The sequence below is a fragment of the Triticum urartu genome, chromosome 2A (assembly GCF_056163025.1).
Source record: "Triticum urartu cultivar PI428250 chromosome 2A, HENAU_Tu73, whole genome shotgun sequence".
NCBI classification, from domain to species: Eukaryota; Viridiplantae; Streptophyta; class Magnoliopsida; order Poales; family Poaceae; genus Triticum; species Triticum urartu.
Genome location: NC_141874.1, coordinates 526,409,191 through 526,417,381, shown reverse-complemented (window position 1 = coordinate 526,417,381; position 8,191 = coordinate 526,409,191). Strand labels below are relative to the sequence as shown.

At 53.2% G+C, this 8,191-nt stretch overlaps 1 pseudogene across 1 annotated transcript; it reads right to left on the bottom strand.

Annotated features, from left to right (window-relative positions):
• Positions 1 to 318: 318 nt before the first annotated feature.
• Positions 319 to 1,882, bottom strand: LOC125541753 (non-functional NADPH-dependent codeinone reductase 2-like; annotated as a pseudogene). Its single transcript, XR_015616847.1, has 4 exons — positions 1,468 to 1,882; positions 1,134 to 1,377; positions 855 to 1,034; positions 319 to 749 (listed from the first exon to the last, which is right to left on the bottom strand). The product of XR_015616847.1 is annotated as a non-functional NADPH-dependent codeinone reductase 2-like (transcript).
• Positions 1,883 to 8,191: the final 6,309 nt, after the last annotated feature.

The following is an 8,191-nucleotide window of genomic DNA, read 5'->3' as shown; positions in this document are numbered from 1 at the left end:
CTACGGATCTAAATTTAATTTTTACTTCTGGTGTTCTTTATACTCCTGCCTTAACAGATGATGAATACTATTGGAAGGTGGGCCTGATCACTCCTTTAGGGCATCTCCAATGGTCGTGTGATCATCGTTGGTAAATCTACCATGTAGACTCTTTTAATGACGTGGCATAAAATAAAAGAAGAGAGAGAATGGGATCATATGATCATGAACCAATGTTCCAGGGACAAGCTCCGAGGTAACTACATTCATTTCTGTGGCTCCTGGCTGGACCTGGTTGGTCATCAGTTTATTTAAATTGATTTAATATGCGCGGTTCCATCAGACTAACATACGCTTCATTAGAGAACTCGTATGATACACGGTTGACTGCTGATGTGGACCTTGTATCAAGAAATCTATCATAAAGACTATTGCAGATGCTCTTATTTATCCCCACCCTCAAAGTAAGCTACTACTGTAATTTACTACTACGTCACACAGCGAAGCAGGTACTCTCACTTTCTGAGTGCCTATTTTATTCCTCGACAATTTCCATGTCTGCGAGGTCAACCGACGTGAACTCGCCCTCTGCCGAGAACAGCAATGCCTGCAGCTTTGACGATCTTCTTCTGCGGAATCTGGCCGATCTTGCGCAGGTCGTCGTCGGCGAGCCCCCAGTCGAAGATCCCGAGGTTCTCCTTGAGCCTCTCCTTGCTGAAGCTCTTGACGATCGGGGTCACCCCTTGCTCGTAGATCCACCTCAGCGCTACCTGAATGAGAAGAAAGAGGAATCGGTTGGTGTCATACGGACTGCATGTCGTAATTCCGAGCAGTTGCTAGGAGAAACGAGGCGTGTACACTACGGTTACGGTTACCTGTGCGACGGTCTTTCCTCTGGCCCTGGCGATCTCCGCGAGCACCTCGGAGTCCAGCACGGCGTTTCCGTCGCCGGACCAATTCTGCCCTCCCAACGGCGAGTAGGCCGCGACGTGGATGCCCTTCTCCGCGCAGTACCCCCTCAGCTTCCTCTGCTGCCAGACCGGGTTCATCTCCACCTACAGATGATACACAGAGTTACAGTGACGGTGGATCGTCTTGCTAAGACATTCAGACCAGTATTCGTAATCTCGTAGGAGCTCGTAACATCCAGCAACCTGGTTGACTGCAGGAGGGACGGTGGCAGCGGCGAGTAGCTTGTGGAGGTGGCTGGTGGTGAAGTTGCTGACGCCGATGGCCTTGGCGAGCCCGAGGCGGTGGCACTCCTCCATCGCGCGCCACACGCCCTCGAAGTCGAACGGGACGGCGTCGTCCCGCTTCACCGGGAACACCGCCGGCCCGGGCTTCAGGCTGATCGGCCAGTGGATCAGGTACAGGTCCACGTACTCCATCTGCAGGTTCCTTCAGAAACGAAGCACAAACGCCGAGACGATTGATCAAGATCTACAGAAGTCAACGGGCAAAAGTCTACTCTAGATGGACCGAGCTTACTGGAGGCTCTCCCGGAGGGACCGGAGCACGAGCTGAGGGTGGCACTGCGTGCACCAGAGCTTGGACGTGACGAACACCTCCTCCCGGGACGCCAGGAGCCCGCGGCGCACCGCCTCCGCGAGGGCCTCGCCCAGGGGCCGCTCCGTCGCGTACATGGCGGCCGTGTCGAAGTGGCGGTAGCCCACCTCCACGGCCTCCAGCACGGCCTTCACGGTGGTCTCCGCCACCGCCGGGAACTTGGCGGTGCCCATGCCGACGGCCGGCATGGGCCTCGCGCCGCCGGACCGCAGCGCCACCTCCGGCACCGCCGCTGTCGTCGAGGCCATGCGTCGTCTCTGCAGAGCGATTGAGCTTGTCTTGTCTTGTGGTTCAAGTACAGGACGAGCCACCGGCTTTTATACTGGCCCGAGTGACATAAGGACTTAGAGCATCTCCAGCCAGCCGTTGGCCCCCCGGGGCGCCTAAATCGCCGCCGCCTGGGGATGAGCCGGCGCAAAAAATTGAACTGGGGTGAGTTGGTCTCCAGCCGCCGGCTCCAGAGCTGGGGACCGTGTTCAAAAAATAAAAGTATATAGCAAAGTTCGGCGAAATTCGACTAAACACGACAAATTTGGTTCAACTTGGGCATATAATTCGACAAAGTTCACGGATTTTTATTACATAGCAAATATATAAACTAATCTAAAAAAGAAACTGGTTGAACACTGGGTAGTCGCTGTCGTCGCTGCCATCGTCACCGCCGTCGTCATCATCGGCCTTCTCCTCCTTGACGCGGGCGCCCCTACTGGACCCGGCGTCGCCATGGCGGACTGGTGACGGCGGCGGCGCGTCGTCGTCGTCGCTGTCGGCGATGATGACGACTCCTCCTTCTTCGCGGCCCCGGTGGCGCTCCGCGAAGCGCCGCAGTACGGCGCACTGGCGCTCCCTCGCCATTTTCAGGGAGTCCTGACGTGCCCATTCAAGGGCCGCGTCGTTGTCGAGCTCGACCTCGCTGTGCTCCGTCTTCACGGCGGGGAGACCCGGCTCCGCCTTCACCGGCGCGAGCCCCGGCTCCGTCTTTGGCTTGACGAAGCGCGGAGGAGGAGCCGACGAGGAGGCGCGCCGGCCGCCCTCGTTGATGACGATGCCGACGTTGCGAGTGCGCCGGCCGAGCGGCGTCTCCGCCGCAGGCTCGACCTTGATGCCGAGCAGCGCCGGAGTGCCGGAGGAGTGCGAGGAAGAGCACGAGGAGGAAGAGGAGGAGGAGCCGAACCTCCTTGGCGCCCATGGCCCGTCGCATCGGCGGGGCGCCGCGGCCGCCCTCGCCGGGGGGTACGCCAATGGCGGGTTGTTGCCGCCCACGAGGTGCGTCAGCACACCCTCGAGTGTGCGGCCGGGGACACCCCACCACAGGTGGCGCCCCTTGATGTTCTTCTGGCCGCCGACCACGACCGCGCCGTTGGTGGACGCCAGCCGCTGCTGCTGACGGCGTTGGAAGTACGCCGCCCAAGCCGCGTGGTTGTCGGCGGCGTACTGGGGGAGGGAGAGCTGGGCGTCGATGAGGGAGGCGCGCACGACCTCGACCTCGTCGGCGAAGTAGGAGGGTTTAACCACGGCATCGGGCAACGGGGGAATGGACACTCCCACATTGCTGAGCTTCCAGCCCGGCGGCCCGGCGCGCATGTCCGGCGGCGTCGGGATGTTCGCCTGGAATAGGAGCCACGACTCCTGTTCGCGAAGACTGCGGCGGCCGAAGCCGTTGGCCGCCGCCTCATCTCCGGCGAAACGCTCGGCCATCGTGAGAGGGGGAGGGAGAGGGAGGGGCTGGGCGGCGGCTCACGGGAGAGGGAGAGCTCGGCGGTGGCGCTCGGGAGAGGTAAAGCTCGGCGGCGAGGGCGGGGCTTGTGTGGCCACAGGCGAGCGAGTCCATCGGCTTATATAGCCGCGCCGCGCTCGTGTGTACGCGTGCGAGGGAAGGGAGGCGTCGGCGTGCCATCCCGTGATGCGCCGCCCGTGAGGAATCAATGACAAGGCTGACTGGCGGCAGCCTTATCATTGATTCCCCGCGCGGGAAACCGAGGCGTTGGGGAAGGACGAGCCGCGCTGTCACTGACGCGGCTGGCCCGCGACTTTTTCGCGCCAAAACCGCTCGCCCCCGGACGCCGGGTTCGGCCTGGGTCCGCTGGCGCTGATTTTGGCCCAGGCCGGCGAAAATCAGGCTCCTGGGGATGCGACTGGGCCGTTTTTTCGACGCCGACGCGAAAAAATCGTCTAAGGAGGCCTTCCTATGAGCGCGGCTGGAGATGCTCTTACGTAGCTGTTCGTCCGTTTTTCAAAGGCAGAGAGGTGGATTTTGGTTCTTCCAGCGGGCATCAATTGTCTCTGCAATGAAACTGGATCCTTGTGCGGTGTAGGAGTAGATAGTTGTGAACTACTCTAGTCACCACAACACATGGACAAAGCTTTTTCTAAGAAGGTCATGGACTAAGCTGAGCTAGACAATTTCTTGTACCATATGTTTCGTTCTCCGCCATACTTTCGTAGTAATTCTGAGGCCCAGTTCTTCCTCACACACACACACACACAAATAGCTGTGAGGCCCACATATCTGTCATACATGATACATCCATCTCCTAACCAGGACCCACCTCAGTTGTTGACTTGTCGCGCTCGCCACAAGAAATTTGGATTGCCTGTGGGACAAACAGGAGCCTTCTACTATCCATCCAAGCTTAAATTTCGTCGATTTTCTAGGAGCAACTTTTGCTAGTCTTTCTTTCTTCCTTCTTCGTAAAAAAAGTCTTTCTTTCTTCCTGGAGAGAAGAGAAGATGATGCTGGCGCGAGACAAGGAAAGATCAGCCAACCGAAGATGTTGTGGCCTGTGGCCAAGTCCATTTGTGACACAGTGAATGACGACTGACGGCTACCCACCAGCACTGTAGGGGAACCCGTCAGGATCATCACAATTGATGATGCCAAGCAGGACCTCATCCAGGTAGGGCACAGGTAGCACCACCAGAAGCATCTCACCACCAAATCTTTGTAATTTGGAGTGCATAAATGGCGCATGCATCTTCACCAAATTACAGGAGTAACTCGCAGTGTTTAAATGGCGCATGCATCTCCACAATTTGGCACCTACGTTTCAACCACATCAACCTCCGACATATCGACGCCAGGGACACCTTCAGGGCAAAGGATCGCCAGCACCGTGACCTTCTTGTACTGCCGTATCCGAGTAATCTTGAACCGGTCTTCGTCCGTCAGTTCCCAGTCAAAGATTCCTAGGTTCTCCTGAAGCCTCTCCTTTTTCATACTCTTGGCTACCATGCTCGCTCCTTGCTCGAAGATCCATCTCAGTGAGATCTGCAGGAAAATGGAAGTCAACTGCACTGTTATATTGACGTGCAACTTCTGTGTCTGTAATACTGCCGGGGAGACCTGTACGCTTGACTAGATATTGCACGCATTTATGTTCCTCGCAAAAATTTGACAAATATTTGTTCACATTCTGCACTCATTAGTTCATTATCTGAACAAACCTCATTTCCAATCATGGACGATGCTAGAACCTTGCACGAATTGGTGAGGCAGATTTTGGTACATACCAAACAGTTCCTAAGATGAAGTGATAATTAATACCTGAGCTACTGACTTTCCTCTTGCGTGTAAGGACGGTCACGTTGCACCTACACTTTCATGTTTTCCTCTCATCCCTGACGGCTGGAACCCTAGCCGCCGCTAGGGGAGGCCGATCTTCCAACGCCGCTCTTCGGCAGCTCCCCTCCGCCGGCGACTTCGGTCGTTGGTGGTGAGGGGGGTCGCCGGATCCACACGTGTGGATCGTTTTTACTCTCTCGTAGTCTAGGTTTTTAGGTTGTTCATCGTCTTTGCTTCGGCGGCGACGATGACAATGCTGAATAAAGATTCTTCGGATCCTTCCTTCCCTGACGAGGCCATTGGTCCTATGGTTTGGGATGGATTTGGAAACCAGACTGTTCAAGCAAGGATGGCATGGCGGCGGCGGCATCCTCATGGTGGACCTGTGTCCTCGGGCTCCGCCGTTGCAATGGCGTTTGCTCCAGTGTCGACGCGGAGCTTGGGAGGTAGTCCAGGAACGGATGCATATTGTGGTCTGCATCGACGACATCTGGAAGACGGAGCATGTGCTGGGCTCGTGCTTCGTGGATGGCAGATATGGTTTCCTCCTTCGGCGTTTTAGTCATAGTGGGGTGACAGATCTGAAGTTCGATGGCGTGTCCGGGGTGTTGCCCCGGTCTGATTCGTTCAACGGTAAGGGCTTCACTTTTGGTGAGCCACCTTCGAGGTCCGCAAAGCTGCATATCAGCGATGGAACCGCGTCGAGCTCAGGTGAGGAGGTGATTCGTCATTCTTTTCTTCGGTGGCTGCTGTGGTGGTGCCGGAGACAGGTGACGGGCGTTGGTGTCAAGCTCAGAGATGTTCTGCTATCTTTTCAATTTTGTCATATCGATCTTTACGTAACTTGTACTTTATTCTTTCTGATATGAATGCGACACGTATTACCATGCAAAAAAAAAGGTCACGTTCCTCCACCTGCCGTATCGTTGTGGGGTCATCGTTCCCAAATTGTTGGGGGTCACGTTCCGCCTATCGACCGGTTCGGTCTAAAGATGTATACCCCCATCGTCCCCTACTATCGGTAGTCGGCGATCCTCGACCCTCGTTCCCATCCTTCGACCCCATCGACCCGGGAACCTGGCAACTGCATCCAGGGAGGGTACATCACCTGCAAGAACTACTCCGGCCAGAAGCTCAACGGGTGCGCCTGCATGTGCGCGCCCGAGGACGGCAAGGGCTGCGTGCTCCACCTCGATAGTGGCTCCACCAACAAATGCACCAAGTACTGAACCGGCCTTCGTCATATTCATCTCTGCTCTCGTGTTTCAGTTCGAGCTCAATAAAGCTGCATGTGTGTCGTACATGGAGTAGGGGTAACGAATGGAATGTAAGCTTGTGTCATGGAATGAAATCCGTTGTCAAGTTTTGTAGCAGGGCTAAGCAGCGGGGAAATAAAGGCATTAGAAGGAAAGAAAGAACTGGAAAAACACAGAACTAGCTCAGTTTTTGGGCCCCTGATAGCTGGCGAACGAGTTCGCTGTGAGGGGTGACATTTACGAACGTTTTTCTTGGCAGATTCTTCACAGGCGCATGCCATTTTCTTCAGAGACAAATGGCAGTTTTCAGGAAGAATAAAAAATTGAGGCAAAAACTAACATCATTTCATCTCGCCTGGCAATTAAAACTGCCAGCAAAATGCATTCGTGGAATAAGTGAAGAATGGAATGCTAGTTTGTGTCTGTGCAAATTTGCAATGGGTAACGGGTGTAATTCAATCTGTCGATCAGTTTGCGTAGCAGGGCAAATCAAATTAGAAAATAGAAACAAGCATCATTAGTAAGAAAAAGAAACTGAAAAAACCCAGAACTAGCTAGGTGTATTTGAAACAACTGAGCGAGCGCACATGATCAAAATACTGCATTAACCCAGGTCCAGCTGGATTGGGACGAACTCCTCCGTAAATAAAACGTCCATTGATGTAGCATTAGAGCATCACCAACACTGACATGTATTTGTCCGTGAAATCGTGGGAAGACAAACTCAAGCTCCACACCTGCTCCCGAGCTGCTGAGGCTTGGTGGGAAGCCGCAAAGCAAGAAGGGGGCGATGTCAGCATCCTTGAGAGAGCAACCCCACCATGCAGTGACCAAGGTAACTCGTTGCGAGCTAAGCGTCCAGCTCGTCTATGCAAGGCCTACCATGGTCACTGGGTCTAGTGGCCCGGCCCATCCTCGACAGTACTAAGCGCCAACTGCAAGACAGAGGGGTATCCAAGGGAACTCCTATTCCACGCCTAGTGTGCCCGCTACCGAAGCGGCGCTCATGCGCCAGCTCACGTGGTTGGCCCAACAACAACCATTAATTCGCTCGTGGGCGTCAGGTTGCTCGCTTCCTCTCATGGTAGACCGGTTGACTGTGGCTCTTGGAAAAAAGTTATGAATTGGGAAAAAAGTTAGTATAACTAAAAAGGTATTCATGAACTCGAAGAAAGTTGTTTTTTTAAAAAAGTTCATGATTTAAAAAAAATGGCAAACTGGAATTTTTTTCACAGATTTGAAAAGGTTCATTCATGAATTTCAAATCAGTTCATGATTCGAAAAAAGTTCACGGATTTAAAAATGGTTCATGAAATAAAAAAATTCATGAAAATGACATTGCTTGTGATTTTCAAAAAATGTTCGCGAAATTGAAAAAAATCCATAAAAGTAAATATAATAAAAATAAAAAAGGAAAAATGAAAGAAAAATGGGAACAGGAAACTAAACAAAATAAATGAAAGGAGAAATAAAAAAAGAAAGAGAAAAAACGCAAAAACTAAACAAAACTGGTGTAGCGACCAGACCTCAAACAGTCTGATCTCTGTGCATTAGTGTCATCCCTGGATCGGTAATGCTGACACGCACAGTCCTTGAGGATTTACAACAGAGTAACAATCACACACTTATTACATCGAATGTCTCAAAAGAGAACTTATTACAATAAATATGGCTTAAGGCCATCTAACACGATAACATCGGAAGGCTTGGAAGATAAAGTGAGTCCATCAACTCCAACGGCATCACTGAGTGAAAGACCACGACCTAAGGCTCCTTACTCGTCGTCTGAAAAGTCTGCAATATCGTTGCAGCTCGGAACGGGTCAGCA